General features: G+C 49.2%; 1 long non-coding RNA gene across 1 annotated transcript; it reads right to left on the bottom strand.

Moving 5' to 3' along the window:
• Positions 1–1,567: 1,567 nt before the first annotated feature.
• LOC311240740 lies at positions 1,568–16,179 on the bottom strand. Its single transcript, XR_014620492.1, has 4 exons — positions 16,115–16,179; positions 15,903–15,969; positions 3,883–3,955; positions 1,568–1,631 (listed from the first exon to the last, which is right to left on the bottom strand). It is a non-coding gene; the product is annotated as an uncharacterized lncRNA (long non-coding RNA).
• Between the last annotated feature and the right edge of the window lie 376 nt (positions 16,180–16,555).

Consider the following 16,555-nt stretch of genomic DNA (forward strand, 5'->3'; position numbering starts at 1 on the left):
GCCTCGCACACACGCACTTTGAAATGGGTATCACAGTAGTACGCCCTACTGTAGAACATGACATATTAGCATGACATCTGATTTATTAATGCCAATACTAGGGACAAACGCAATTGGCACAAGTGTAAATCATGGATTAGTCACTCAGTTTTAACATCCGCCAACTTAGCTCACCTCATTCGTCTGCTGGCTGTGGAGCCTATGGTCACACGTTCAAATCACTCTTGGTTCAAGTTTTTTTTCTTTTTTTTTACGTTTAATTAATTTATCCACTCTGGTTGGATGGTGTGTATGTATATGTATGTATTGTGCTGTATAATGACAATACATTCGAAGCTGTCTGACGCGCCACTGTCGTGTCCATAGGCAGCGTAGCGATTTCAAAATGAGATTCGATTCAAATGTATACATACAAATACATACATATACATACACACCATCCAACCAGAGTGGATCAATTAATTAAACGTAAAAAAAATACTTGAACCAAGATGATTTGAACTTGAGACCATAGGCTCCACAGCCAGCAGACGAACAAGGTGAGCTAAGTCGACGGATGTTAAAACTGAGTGACTAATGCATGATTTACACTTGTGCCAATTGCGTTTGTCCCTAGTATTGGCATTAATAAATCAGATGTCATGCTAATATGTCATGTTCTACAGTAGGGCGTACTACTGTGATACCCATTTCAAAGTGCGTGTGTGCGAGGCTCGCTCTCCGCTCTCCACGCATTATTTCTACGCTCATACCGGCGTCGGCAAAACTAGCGTAGGTCAGTGGCCAATCAGAGCGGAAAACGCGAACGCGGAAGCACGAACAGACACCGCCTGGACAGAGAGAGCATGCATGAAAACAACCACCATAAGACCAGCAGTTAAAGTGTTTTGCGTTCTTGAGCCACCAAACCCAAAAGAACATCACACCGTCAACCAACCAAACCCAAAAGAACATCACACCATCAACCAACCAAACCCAAAAGAACATCACACCGTCAACCAACCAAACCCAAAAGAACATCACACCATCAACCAACCAAACCAAAAAGAACATCACACCGTCAACCAACCAAACCCAAAAAGAACATCACACCGTCAACCAACCAAACCCAAAAAGAACATCACACCGTCAAGCACCAAACCCAAAAGAACATCACACCGTCAAGCACCAAACCCAAAAGAACATCACACTGTCAACCAACCAAACCCAAAAGAACATCACACCGTCAACCAACCAAACCCAAAAGAACATCACACCATCAACCAACCAAACCCAAAAGAACATCATACCGTCAACCAACCAAACCCAAAAGAACATCACACCGTCAACCAACCAAACCAAAAAGAACATCACACCGTCAAGCACCAAACCCAAAAGAACATCACACCGTCAAGCACCAAACCCAAAAAACCCAAGACACAAACAGATATCCAGGCCACAGGCAAAGGGTCCATAACACCAAGAAAAAGTAAAAGAAAGCACCAACGTAAAAAAAAAAATCAGCACAGCGATGAGAACAGCGGCGGGCGGCACAGTTGTGATGCAGCGACGGACAGACCCACCATTCCTCGGCCTATCATCCAGTCTAACTGCGGGGAGGCGCTGCGGGGGGAGGAGCCGGGGGTGCCGTCCTTCACACACACAGACAGTGGACAGTTAACCCTTTCACGACCACACTACAGAAGGTTAACCCAGGGTTTCCCATTAATGACCTAGACTGTGGCGGCCCGCGGACATTGCAACAGAGCAAGGCCAGTGTGCCTAATTTGCGACCCAAACCAAGTCCCTGCTGTTTTATTCCGCAACGGGTCAAATGCATCTAACATGCTTTGCAATCCTCGCCGTTCCTTTATGCCCACGTCCAGTGGTGCGTTATTGAAATCATCTGGGGTGACACGCACCACGTGCACGCGCGCTCCCTGCGCGTGCGCGCGCTCCCGCGAATGCGCATTTAATGTCCCCTCGCTTGGGCACAGACTAAAGACAGTGCCTAATTGCCTCTACGAATGGAATGTAACACGTCTTCACAACAAGGTTAGGTGTGAATGTGTCTGAGAACGTATTTAACACACCTGACGACCGGAGCTATTGATATGCAAATAGCGAGTGAGGTCCCACACCGTGGTACCCCGTGCCATGAACAACGCATGCCTGCCCACGTCGCGTTAAAGACAGAAAATGTACATTACGTTAGCATAAGCTAACAAGCTAATCAGAGCCATAGACAGAGAGAACAGCAGAGTAGGGACTGGGGGGGGGGGGGGGAGGGGCAGGCATTCTCCATTTTTGTGTGTGTGCGTGTGTGTTCAGACCCAAAAAGTCAGACGAGTATATTATATTGATAGTAAATGTACTGAGGATGGACAGATAATGTTGATATTTAAACATTAAAAATACAATACATAATAAATGTATTCATGATCATCATGCAACATAAAACAATTGTAGAAACGGTTTGGGAGAGGAAGGGGTTTTAGGTTGCGTGTTGCAAGTTCCAAAAACATTTACTTAAAGTTCAAAGCTCAATATATCAAAACGTGGCACTTTACAGTGAACAGGAGGTATATTTGTATTAAAAACAATAGATTGTTTGATATTTCTTTAAATGTCTGGAAGAGCTCAAAAATAAAAATGTCAAATGATATTTCCGTTGCCTTTTTTGAGTTGATCTAAATGTTACTTATTGTGTTACATGGGCATATAATATACTCGTCTCATATCGATCACAGGCACCCGATTCGAATCGTATCGTATTGTGGCAGACTTTGTGATATCGGCAAATATCGTATCATTGTCTGAATAATCGATATCGTATTGTATCGTGATGAAACTGGTTATTCCCACCCCTAGTAAAAATGTGAGGAACAAATTGTAAAGCGCTTTGGATAAAAGCTGTTATATAAATGCAGCCATTTACCATTTAGATGTGAGGTGAGATGTGAGATGAGATGTGAGGTGAGATGTGAGGTGAGATGTGAGGTGTGAGGTGTGAGGTGAGATGCGATGTGTGAGATGTGAGGTGAGATGTGAGGTGAGATGAGATGTGAGGTGAGATGTGAGGTGAGATGTGAGGTGAGATGAGATGTGAGGTGAGATGAGATGTGAGGTGAGATGTGAGGTGAGATGTGAGGTGTGAGGTGAGATGAGATGTGAGGTGAGATGAGATGTGAGGTGAGATGTGAGGTGAGATGTGAGATGTGAGGTGAGATGAGATGTGAGGTGAGATGAGATGTGAGGTGAGATGTGAGGTGAGATGTGAGGTGTGAGGTGAGATGAGGTGTGAGGTGAGATGTGAGGTGAGATGAGATGTGAGGTGAGGTGTGAGGTGAGATGTGAGATGAGGTGTGAGATGTGATGTGAGGTGAGATGAGATGTGAGGTGAGATGTGAGATGAGATGTGAGGTGAGGTGAGATGTGAGGTGAGATGTGAGGTGAGATGTGAGGTGAGATGTGAGGAGGTGTGAGATGAGATGTGATGTGAGATGAGATGTGAGGTGAGATGTGAGGTGAGGTGTGAGATGAGATGTGAGGTGAGATGAGATGTGAGGTGAGATGTGAGGTGTGAGGTGAGATGAGATGTGAGGTGAGATGAGATGTGAGGTGAGATGAGATGTGAGGTGAGATGTGAGATGAGATGTGAGGTGAGATGAGATGTGAGGTGAGATGTGAGGTGAGGTGAGATGTGAGGTGAGATGTGAGGTGAGATGTGAGATGAGATGTGAGGTGAGATGAGATGTGAGGTCAGATGTGAGGTGATGTGAGGTGAGATGTGGTTTCAGTGATGTCATGATAAATGAGGGTGATTTACTCTAAATACAGAGTTAGTAAACAATCTTTGTGAATTCTTCCCAGCAGATTTGGTAGATGATGATGATTACTGACCAGCCCAGCGTTGTTACCCAGCCTGGTGTTCTGTGCTTCACCCAGGCCGTCCACAGCACTGTCACTCCGCTCACTGAAACACAGTGCATCTGCTTAGATTCACAGCTTATTACCCAAATTGATATGAGATATTAAAAAACTGTACTATGGAAGACTGACACCTTGTGGCCGTTACGAGGTAACTGCACATTGTTAAAACATGGCGAGAAAAACGAATAATAATAATATAATACATTTCTCCAAAATGTCTTCAAACAAGACTCCTTTGGGCAGTTTTCATTTGTGCCATGCACATTTTATGCTCTAGAAATGAGACTGTAGCTGTTTATGGATTTCACACAGGGTTCCCACAGACATTGCAAAATGAAATTCAAGGACTTTCCTAAGCACTATTTTTCATTTAGGGCATTTAAAAGGATACAATTCACTTTTAAACGCTGTTTTTATAGAAAAAAAAAATCTGAGCCAATATGTATGGCTTAAACCCAATTTCCGACAATTAGTTACACTTTAAATAAAAAAAATAAATTCTTGATTCAGAACAATTTTATCATGGATGAACAAAACTTTCAATGCGAATGGTTGATTTGAATTTCAAGAACTTTTTAAGCACCTTGTAAAAAAATATCGTCTGTTTTCAAGGAATTCCAGGCCTTGACTTTTTTTGGTAAAAGTCTGGTCAGGCACCTTGAAGTGCCTGACCAGAACAAAAGGTTATCCTATAACCTAGTTATATGAATACTGGCTGAGCGTCTCGCTCTTTGCCATTATGAGATATCTCTTATCTCCTAGCACCTACTGTGCTCACAAACAAACAATTGCACTCACATGCACGTGACCAGGCCACGCCCCGCGTCCTGCTATAAGACGCCGGACATGGTCACACTCTACCTTCCTCGGAAAAAGTTTCCAACACTGAAAACCCAACCAAGGGACCTCAGGGCGCCAATCCAGGGAGGAGGGGAGTCCCGTCACCCCGCCCGTCCTAACGAAGGGAGGGAGGCAGTCAACTCCACCAAAGTGCAAAAAAGGGGGAACCAGAGACACCTGAAAAATGCACAGCACAGGCAGGACCACGTGTGCACATCACCCCGTGGCACACACCTACACACCCCTGCTAGCCCACCAAATGGCGGGACGCAGGAGAGGTCCCAGACCTCAGAACCGCCTGGGAGACAGATCTCCCAGTCATGTCCACGAGGTCAAACTTAACGAAGGGACCCGGGGAGGACCAGGAGGCCGCAGCACAGATGTCCTCCACCGAGGCCCCCCCTAACAGGGCAGCAGCCCGAGGGGGGACCTGTCCAGCCAACGTGCAGCAGAAGGCAACGCCCCCGCACAACCAATGTGACAGGTGCTGCTTGAACAGCGCCTTACCCGCGCAAGGGCCACCGTAACAAACAAACAGTTGAACGGAAGCCCTGAGAGCCCGAGTCCTGAGGTAAACCCCCAGTGCACGGACAGGACACGACAGGTGAAGGCCCGCCTCCAGCTCACTAGCGTGAGGAGGCGGACAAACGCCTGAACCACAATATCCCTGGAGCGAAAGAGCTCCGGATATTCTTTGGCACGCAGACTGGATTAGGCCTCAGAGTCACACCGCTATCGGCCGAATAGACAGGCACTCAGGCCGCACCGAGAGAGCACACAGCTCACCCACGCGTTTAGCGGAGGTGATGGCCAAAAAGAACGCGGTCTCCAAGACAGCAGATCCAATGGCGCCTGCTCAAGAGGCTCAAACGGGGCCTCCGACAACAGGACCAGTTGGAGGTCCCACTCGGAGACAGAGAACGTTCCACAGGCTTGAGACGCAGAGTGCCAAGCAGGAATGTTCCACGAGAGGGTGGGTGAACAATGTTCCGCCCCCACACTCGACCATACGCCACTCCCACACACCGGGCGGCGGTCGGGCTCTGGCTATGGGCGTTCTCCATCTGCTCTGCCTGAGGGCTCTCCACATCCCCGGCAGGGAGAATGTGGGTGCAGGTGTGATGTCGCGGGGCGGTCCTCACCCTGACGAGTGGGGACTACGTCCGGACATAGTCGGGCAGGTCTGGGACCGATTCCGTGGCTGTCCGGGATTCTGTACGCATTCCCCCCCTTACACCTGATAGCTCAGCTGTTGGGGCGGGTACGTTGGGAGCGCGGGACTTGGTCCTGGTCGCGCCGGGCCAGGACTCAGCTGTGTGGTCCCTGGCCCTGATTCAGCTCTTGGTGACCCCGCCGTGGCCTGTTCCGTGGTCACCGCGGGCTCTCTCTCAGGCACGCGGAACTCTGTTCTGCCTCCGGTTCTGGGGCAGCCTCTAGGCTTGGCTGCTGACAGTGTGAATCTGGTGGGAATGCGTCTTGACTATTCTGTGGTTAATGCTATCTGGTACACGCGCGCTCCGTCCTCTACCGCAGCTCACCCACAGTGCACTCCTCCCTGTCTGACAATATACAATGCTGACGTTGTGTTGTCCGTCCTGACCAAAACATGCTTGCCCACCACAAGGTGGTCGAGCCGTTTGAGGACCAGAAGGACTGCCTTCAATTCCAACACATTGAATGTAGCACAGACCGGGCAGCATGGTCTTGCCAGCTGCCCCCTACTGCGTTGGCCCGACACGCCCCCCCCCCATCCCATGAGGGAGGCGTCGGTGATGACCGTGACGTGCAACAGCCTGCTGCCCACGGGGACCCCGCAGGTGAGGGCACCAGACCCTCCCCAGAAGACGAGGTCCCCCAGTACTGACATGGGAACCTTCAGCCGCTTCCACATGTCTCACACCGGGTCCATTTCCATACTGGAAAAAACCACCTCTGTATCCTCCTCATGAAAAGGAGGCCAAGAGGGACGCCAGCAGCAGGCGCATCACGGACAGCGCCGCAACCGTCCTAGGACGGAACCTCCCGAGCGCGCCGAGAACCAACCACTCGCCGCCGCTCCGAGAGGGATGCCCATATAGACCTTGAGCTTAGAAAAAGCCCAAGTACTCCACCCGTTGACTGGGAAGAGGAGAACCCTACTTCCAGTCTACAGCAAAACCCAGGCTGGTGAGACACCACCTGCCTGGTATGAGACCTGGCGATCTACCCTGACCGGCCAAGGACCAGAACGTCATCCAGGGCAGAATACAATTCATAACCCCGACGACGCAGAGGCCCCAGCGCGGTCTCCACGCACTTGGTGAAGATGCGGGGAGCCAGAGAGTAGCGAAATGGCAGCCTCTGGTAGCCGTACGCTAAGCCCTGCAAAGGAAGCGTAGGTAAGCCCTAGGATGGAAGATCAGGATGCGAATACGCATCCTACAGGTCTATGGAGGTGAACCAGTCCCCCACCTGACAGCGTGGGAGACGGTCAACATTCTGAACCTTCCATGGGACAGGTCCAGTATGGGTCTGACACCCCCCCCCCCCCGATTTCTCGGGCACCAGAGAATACCGGGAGAAAACGCCACACATCGCGTCCTCCTTTGGGATCACGACGATGGCTTGCTTCGCCAACAAAGATTGGATCTCGTCGGCCAGAGCTGTCACTGCTGTTGACCCTGACAATAGGGTCTGTACCAAACCTGAAAACGGAGGGTGGGGTTGTGCAAACTGCAACACAAGTCCCCGCCTCAGCGTTCTCTCCATCCACCTCGACATATGGCACTGCTGTAGCCATATGTGATGATAATCCCAAGCGCACCCGCCGCCACTTGGCGCTGGTCCGCCAGGAACCGTAGATAGGCGGCCCGGTCCCACCCGCTGTGCGTTGCCAACCCTGGACTCGCCAACCGCGCAAGCAGGGCGTCTCGTGGAGCTGGGATATCGCACCCTGACACTACCAACGAGGCAATCGCACCCAAGGGGGGACCCCGACAGAAAGGGCCGGTTTGATACGGGGGAAGCTGACATCACACTGGGTGACAAAAACTCACCGGCTGAACACCTCCCCGGCATGGATTGCTGAGGATCTGTTCTACAGCTGGAAATGCAAGGCGTGAGGTCCCCACACTGCCCGATAGGGTGGGTTCCTACACACCGTAGCCCTGCAGTGATATTACTACCACCCAAATCACGCGCGCCTGACTGACCACCGCCGGTCTTCCGGCCGTGGGAGGCACTAACGTGATACCCGGCCTGGCGAGGGCGGAGCTGGGGGAACTCACGCTGCGACGCCCTGGGCCTCGAGTTCCCCTGCTGACAACCTTCGTCGTTGACAGACACAACACCAGGCTCACCAAACACAGACGCAGAACATGTGGCGTGGGAGCCGCTTGACAGCACAGCATTCTCACGGATAGACCCAGGCCTAGCCAGCAACTGGGTGTCATGAGAAGCGAAACGTGGGGCCGCTCGTGCTTCACTGAAGGCACGCAGCCAAAGGGAACAAATCAGAGCCCGTATCCCGCTGGTGTTGGGGGGGGGGGGGGGGGGGGGGTGACAGGAGAGCGAGCTAGACGGCAATGTTTTTTTAGGGCGTGCTCATCTAATGTGGCCGATCCCTCGGCCGCCAAGGCTGTCGGCCTTGTGATCACCTGTTGTCTTTGTGTCCAGGGTACCTCAGGCGGGGGAAACATGGCCGCTGGTTGGGGGCCTCGCCACAGCCGCTGGCGAGGCCGCGCCCTCACCTCTGGTTGCGCTGTGTGAGGCGGTGTGGGGCCTAGGTCAAATACCGCCCGCGCTCCTGCGGAAAGACCAAAGTCCCTCTGCGGAGAGGGGAGCCCTGAGGAGGGAAAAACCTTCTCTCCTCCTCAAGGGGAGACTGATCCAACCAAAGATGTCTGTAAACAAGCGTTGACAGCATCCTAGCCCTCCCTGCGGTTACAGCTTGCGGCTAGGTCAAAAGCTAATAACCTCAAAACCTTGCGCGATGTTTCGACATTGGCTGGCCCTAAGGCCGCACCACCAGACACCATTTTTGACCGAAAAAACAGCAATTCGAACAATGTTGCTAGTCGCTGCTAATTCTATAACGCGGTGGTATAGGCTTTAACAGCCCACCAGCCACCTGCCGGGCCAACTCGCCTCATGGCGTCGGCCGGGCGGGACACCATTCCACCATGTCAGAGGCAAAGGACTGATGCCACCTGCTTCACAAGCACGGAGCACCAGTGGTGGCTGCAGACAAAAGACTACTACTAGTGAAGCACTGCCTCACCAGTAGGCATGCAGCAACCTCCACTGTGGTGTGCACTAGTGCACTGCAACCTTGCCCAGGCCCGATGGGGCCCGGCCCGGCGGGTTCGGGCTGGGTAGTTTCTTTTTTTTTAATAAATAATTCGGGCTCGGCCGGGCCCGGGCACCGGCGTTTTAAATTTTTTTTTTGTTGTTTTTTTTTTTTTTTTTTTTTCATATAACTAGGGTTATAGGATAACCTTCGTTTTCTTTAAGTTTCGTTTTCTCTTTCGCGCAAGCTGTCATCAGAGAAACATTTGGATGTAATTACCGCAGCGCGCAGGGAGAACTCAGGGGACAACTCGATTGGTTGTGTTGGAATATAGCCAGTTGGCGAACGTTTTAATTTGTTCTTGGATGTATGTAGCCGGTTGGCGAAGTTTTGTTAACGTTGTTCAACGCGTTGCTGACGTCAACAGCGAAGTGGTGAGTGATGTTTATTATTTGCTGGGTCGCTGCTGCCCTGTTTTGTTGTGCTTTTTCATTATGTTGCTCTGCTCGAAATCTGTTTTCTGTTTGTTTGTATAGTGACTGAGTAGGCTATTGTGTCGTGTGTGTGTGTGTGTGTGTGTGTGTGTGTGTGTGTGTGTGTGTGTGTGTGTGTGTGTGTGTGTGTGTGTGTGTGTGTGTGTGTGTGTGTGTCAAAGAAGATTCTATAGCCTTCAATACGTTTTACGAGGCTGCCGTGCTATAGAATGTTGTTAGTTTTCAGCATGATATGTGTTATTTAGTTAGACCTATTGGACATTTTCGTTTTTGTTTATTTATTAAGTTCATATAAAACCGTGTTTCGAATATTTAAAACAAATACAAAAAAAATATATATTTTAATAATAATAATAATATTTTTTTTCCGGGTTTTCACGCGGGCTAGGGCTTAAAATATTATTTACAGTTATTTTCGGGGAGGGCCTGAAGTTCACGGGCTCGGGCAGGGCACAGGCTTCATTTCAAGGCCCTTGCAGACCACTAGTGTGCACCCATGAAGGGGTAAATGAATAAATGAACGAAAACTCCACTAACACACTGCAGAATGGGCTAGCGCATACACACAATTGTTAAGGGTATGCAGACCAGAGAAAACACCAGTCCCGCACACAATTTATAGATTCACAAAAAGCACACCAGCCCTGAGCCTCAGCCCATCCACCCATGAAAATGGTAAACAAGCCCCGTTAAACCCCCAACATTAGACACCGATTGACCGTCAGCATGAATGGTTAAGAGGAGGGAAGACCTTTTAGTAAAGACAGCCCTCGACGGGGAACAAAGAACGGAGACCCAGCATTGTAGCATTAGCATTAGCCGTGCGCACTAGGATAGTTGGGAAAACACCCAAAACAGAGTCATGACGACCATGTCTTCCCAAATATCCTGCCCCTCGCGCCAATACATCACACGGCTGTCTCACGGGACAACCAGCAGTATTACTCATGCTTAGGGATGCCCCCCGGACCCCGGTTCTAAACGGGAACCGGTACTGAATTAGAAAAAACCGGAGTATTAATAAGCTCCGACGTTATCGGTACTGCTATCGATACTCGAGAAAGTATTATTATTATGAGGTTTTTTTTTCCAGGAATTTAAACGTTGCAAACTATCTCTCCTCTCTCTGTCTCTGCACGAGAAGCGAGCCGCAGCAAGCCATTACACACACTTGTCGCGAGCCGCTCACACTCACACATACACGGGTAGCGACTGGAGGTGCCTGTCCGTGGCTAGCTACGTTAGCTACGGAGCTAATAGTCAGTTTCAGTGTTGCTGGATGGTACACTCTAACGTTAACGTTATGCCGAGTTCATACTACACTACACGTATGAACTCGACATAGCGTTAACGTTACTCCGTTTCCATGAAGTGTTTAATTAGCAGCAATCTGTTGTTGAAAATTTAACGTTAACGTGGCTAGCTACGTTAGCTACGGAGCTAATAGAGTGTACCATCCAGCAACAACGTTAACGTTATGCCGACTCGCCGAGTTCATACTACACTACACTTATGAACTCGACATAGCGATAACGTTAATCCGTTTCCATGAAGTGTTTAATTAGCAGCAATCTGTTCTGTTGTTGAACATTTAACGTTAACGTGGCTAGCTACGTTAGCTACGGAGCTAATAGAGTACCATCCAGCAACACTGAAACTGACTAACGTTAACGTTATGCCGACTCGCCGAGTTCATACTACACTACACGTATGAACTCGACATAGCGTTAACGTTACTCCGTTTCCATGAAGTGTTTAATTAGCAACAATCTGTTCCGTTGTTGAAAATTTAACGTTAAGGTAGGTATCCGATGCACTTCCGGCGTGGACAGGAAAACGTCGTGAAATCGTTGTAGTCATTTTGTAGTCTTATTAACTAAAAGATTTTAACAAAATAAAAAGCAGCAGCACTATTGCATAACTGAGTCATGTTTGCTATGTATTTCTTTCTTTAGGGGAGTAGGACATTTGTTTCACAGTTTTAGCATGATGTTTTATAGATGGCCAGGTTAAACACAGGTTTTTGTTTTTTAAGAGGGGGGGGTTTGATTTGATTGAAGTTTATTTCAAATATGCAACACAACAAACAAATATCAAGTACAGATATAGCCTTAAGCCGTTCAAATAATAATTTATAATTTTTTTTTAAATTTAAATATATTTAAATAATAATCTAAAAGAACCGATAAGAGTATCGATAAAGTACCGAACCGTTAAGCAGTATCGATAAGAGTAGTAGTATCGATAAAATCCTAACGATACCCATCCCTACCCATGCTAGTATCAATGCCTGACAACGCAGGCCTACCTGTGCACGACGTAGCTCGACTGCTAACCGTCGTGCGATGTCCCTTGATCCGCTGTCACGAGATGAGGAACCCCAGGACAGGCCCGATGCGCTGTTAGGATGTGCCGAGAAGATTCCAGGGGCTGGTGAACCTCCGGCGAAACCCAACATTGTGTAATTTCTCCCTGCGTTTCATAACGTATGGTTATTCTATAACCATAGTTATATGAGTATAGCGAGCGCTCTGCTCGTAGTGGAACCTTATCCCTTTCAATCTAATTCTGAATAAAATGTCACACCCATCCGCCTGGCCACACCCACATCCGCTCCTCTACATAAGTGGGGACGTGGCCATACTAACAGCTCCTTCCCAAGTCTTTCACCACCGAAGGCGAAGACCACGGGGTCCTCAGTGAGTCCGAGCAGAGCGCTCGCTATACTCATAACTATGGTTATAGGATAACCGTACGTTATATTATCGTATAGCTTACGCTCTGCTCGTAGTGGAACACAGAGCTGAGCAGAGCGGAAGCTCGACAAATGTACCCGCTGAGGCCCCCCACAACCATCAGAACCGGGGAGGACCCGAGCCCCCGGACCCCCCTAAAGGGGGACGGGAGGGAATCGGATCCGACTGCGAAGAGGGTTTAGCAACTCAAACGCACAGGGTGAGCAGATCGTGGGACTTACCTTCACACAGAAGAACCCGCGATTACACAGGCGCGCATCCCACATGCCACTAGGGAACGAACGGGAAGGGGAAAAAAAACCTGTTACAATCCCTAACAACAAGGGGTCAAGGCCAAGAACCCAACCCCGTGGCAAGGCCGTAGCAGCGGAGCGCGAAGGAGGACCCAGCCCCAGGAACAGCCTGAGGGTCAGGACCCCCCGGAAAGGGGGCCTGGTGAGGCCAACGATGCCGCAGCATCGAGACCACACCAGACGGTCACTAGTGACACCACCCCCCACATCGCCAGCGTATCGGACAGGGCCCATCCAAGAGCAGGCCCTTCCCCCCTACAGCCCTGAAGCACTCCAAAGAGGCTACACCCCCACAACACAGTGGGACCAGGCAGCACACCGGGGAGACAACCCCCAAAGAGGTTGATCCCTCAATCCAGGCAACAGGTCAAAAGCATAACTCGACCTGTGCCCGGAGCACTGCAGACTAGACAGGCGCCTAAGGGGTCTGCTGAGAACAGCACCCTGGCGGAAGGGGCGTTCGGTATGCTGTGCACCATGTCGTCGCAGCCTCCACAAAAAAACCCGACCCCCTAGAGATGCCGAGGCAGAGAAGGCTGACATGATTGGCAGACGTCATGAAAGGTGCGGGGGCACACTCGCAGGCAGACGGGGTCAAGCCCGGCCTAACCCGAGAGTCGACTCCGCTATCAACACACCGGGGAACCAACCACCTCCCTATGTTTAGTTTAACAGGAGGCGGTTGTTCCCTTAACCCCCCCCCAAGAAAAAACTCCGAAACACAACTGCGGGTATACACCGGCTATACAGCAGTACAAGTGTTTCAGTTCTCAAGAAGGGGTTAACCCAGGCCAACAGGTCGACGAGAACGAGTCCGGACCTGGGCCCGGCGGACTGGGACGTACACAGGGATGCCAGAGGGGTACAAAAGAACCACCTCGACAGCCCCCTCCCAGCCCCGCCAAGCAGGGGAAGAGAGGGGCAAAAAAGCACAGCGCAAGGCTCCTTAGCACAGCGCAAGGTACAACACAATATGGACCAAGCAACAGTGAAGGATAGCACGCAGTGACATAACCACGAAACACCTCTATAACATCAAACCCTGCAACGCCCGGGCCACCCCGGCATTTCCCCCCCGAAAAAGCACAAGTCCTTCAGGGTATTTCACAGCACCGGTCGTGCCCGAACAGAAGAGCTTGCGTGGGGGATTTCACTGTGTTTCATGCTGTTGAGAAGATATTCTCTAGTTTAGCCCAACGTGAAACTAACTCACTAAAGAAAACTATTTCTTCATGAAAAGGGTCCCGATAAGGTTTGAAAAACATTAAGAATATTAAAAGATTAACCTTTATTTGAATGCCAAGGCATTATTATTATTATTATGTATATCACTGCGCTGAGAATAGGTCTGTTATATTGTTAACTGCCATGCTTGTTCAGTTTATATTAATGAGCTACATATCAAAGACTGGAATACTGCATATTACAAACACGCTCTCAGCTTCTCTCGCTCAGCGTCTCTCTCTCAGCTTCTCTTTCAGCTTCTCTCTCTCAGCTTCTCTCTCAGCTTCTCTCTCAGCTTCTCTCTCAGCTTATCTCAGCTTCTCTCTCAGCTTCTCTCTCAGCTTCTCTCTCAGCTTCTCTCTCATCTTCTCTCTCTCAGCTTCTCTCTCAGCTTCTCTCTCAGCTTCTCTCTCTCAGCTTCTCTCTCAGCTTCTCTCTCTCAGCTTCTCTCTCTCAGCTTCTCTCTCAGCTTCTCTCTCTCAGCTTCTCTCGAGCTTCTCTCTCAGCTACTCTCTCAGCTTCTCTCTCAGCTTCTCTCTCAGCTTCTCTCTCAGCTTCTCTCTCCAGCTTCTCTCTCCAGCTTCTCTCTCCAGCTTCTCTCTCAGCTTCTCTCTCTCAGCTTCTCTCTCAGCTTCTCTCTCTCAGCTTCTCTCTCAGCTTCTCTCTCAGCTTCTCTCTCTCTCAGCTTCTCTCTCTCATCTTCTCTCTCAGCTTCTCTCTCAGCTTCTCTCTCTCAGCTTCTCTCTCAGCTTCTCTCTCTCAGCTTCTCTCTCAGCTTCTCTCTCAGCTTCTCTCGAGCTTCTCTCTCAGCTTCTCTCTCCAGCTTCTCTCTCAGCTTCTCTCTCTCTCTCATCTTCTCTATCTCTGCTTCTCTCTCAGCTTCTCTCTCAGCTTCTCTCTCAGCTTCTCTCTCCAGGATCAACATCTCATATCGACTTGGAATGCAGAGCCAGCTGAGAGTTGTGTGACTGTACTGTGAAAATGTGTGGAATGTCTGCCAATTCATGACTAATCACGTTGGCTGGCTTTGTCACACTGTATTAAAGACCTCTGCCTCCATCTCTTCATGTGCTCTTTGTTATGCTCTGTTATACTCTGTTAGACTCTCTCCCGACTGTCAAACTCTGTTAGACTTCTGTTAGACTGTGTTAAGGCGCTCCAGAGGGTCGTCAACTCGGCCCAGAAAATCATCGGATGCCCTCTCCCCTCACTGGAAGAACTATACAACTCCTGCTGTCTTAACACTTTCAGAGCCCTTGCTTAACCTTGATTTACCGGTTGAATGCCCACCATCCACTTCAATGTTAGCGTTAAAAACGCCTAATCTATGTTTTAAATTATGGCTGTGTCTAATCTGCCCGTCGCTTATCAATGACTCATTTTCCAGTCAACATTGTCGAAGCGGATTGTTTTTTTATCGATTCTCTGATTTCCTCATCAGCGATCGCGCACACACACACACATACACACACACACACACATACATACATAGCGCAAACGCTGAGATCTCAGCGAATACAACTCTGATTATCCCAAGACTGGTAAAATAGAGCGCTAATAAACGTTGTGGGCATTCAGGCATTGGGCTGATAAAACGAGTTATGACGTCCATGGCACTAAAAGTGTTAAGAAGGCAGTCAAAATACTTAAGGACCCACACCACCCTGGCAACAAACACCTCATACGGCTGCGCTCGGGCAGGCGTTTCAGCGTCATGCCCACCCGGACTAACAGACTCAAGTTCAGTCTTTATCCCAGGGTCATAAGTGCACTAAACTCAGCTAAAATGTTAAGCAAACAATCTCCCCTGCACCCCCCCCCCCCCCCCCCACGCACACACACACACACAACACCAAGGGAATAGTGCAATTTTCTTTTTATACCTCCGCTGTTTATGTCTATTATGTCTCACTCTTGTCTTTATTATTTTAAGACTGTATTTTTGGACTGTGTTGGTATTATCTAGGACTGTGTGACTGCTAGCACCTAGGTCTGCATTAAAAATGTTCTTGTACCATTCTTGTGACAATGACAATAAAGATCATTCATTCATTCATAAACTCTGTTAAACTCTTCCACACTCGTGTTTTGCAGTGTTGCTGTGGTCATTCTGTACCTTTGTTGAGTCTGTGATGTGTCCCTTTTCTGTGCAAATGAGTCAAAGTAATTAGCTTCACTGGTACCTATCAGAACAGAGAGAAAGCAACAGGAAGTGAAGGGTACAATGCATGGTTTGGTCAACCGTTTTAAGGCACATGCACGCGCGAATTAATTGATGAAGTGAATTGATCAGTTGCATCAGACAAGAGAAACATTATGGGTACTTACTGAGGTTTGCCATCTCACTGGTCATACCGTCGACTGTTGATTGGTTGACATAGCTGTCGGGGGGAGCTGCTGCAACTCCCGATTGGTCGACAGCCTTTGTCGGAAGAATTAGATCAATAAGGTTGACGTACGTGTGGTTCTACCAAAAGAAAAAGTTGATTATTATTATTGGATAGAACTGGATGAGTGAAGACGGCGACCATTCATTACGAACAGGTTCCTCACCTGCTGCGATGAGTCTTCAGCATTTGATACTTGCCTTTCGAACCTGTAAAAAGGGAAACAATATATAATTTCACAGACTGGAGAGACAGCGTGAAGCTCTGCTCAACGCTCCCTGTTCTGGAGAGATCTGGAGCCCTGCTCAACACACCCTGGACTCCCATTGTTTGACTATGGCGATGTCATTTACATGCAAGCAGGAGTGTGACTGTCCTTGGT

This window comes from Notolepis coatsorum (assembly GCF_963971535.1).
Source record: "Notolepis coatsorum genome assembly, chromosome: 14".
Taxonomy (NCBI): Eukaryota; Metazoa; Chordata; class Actinopteri; order Aulopiformes; family Paralepididae; genus Notolepis; species Notolepis coatsorum.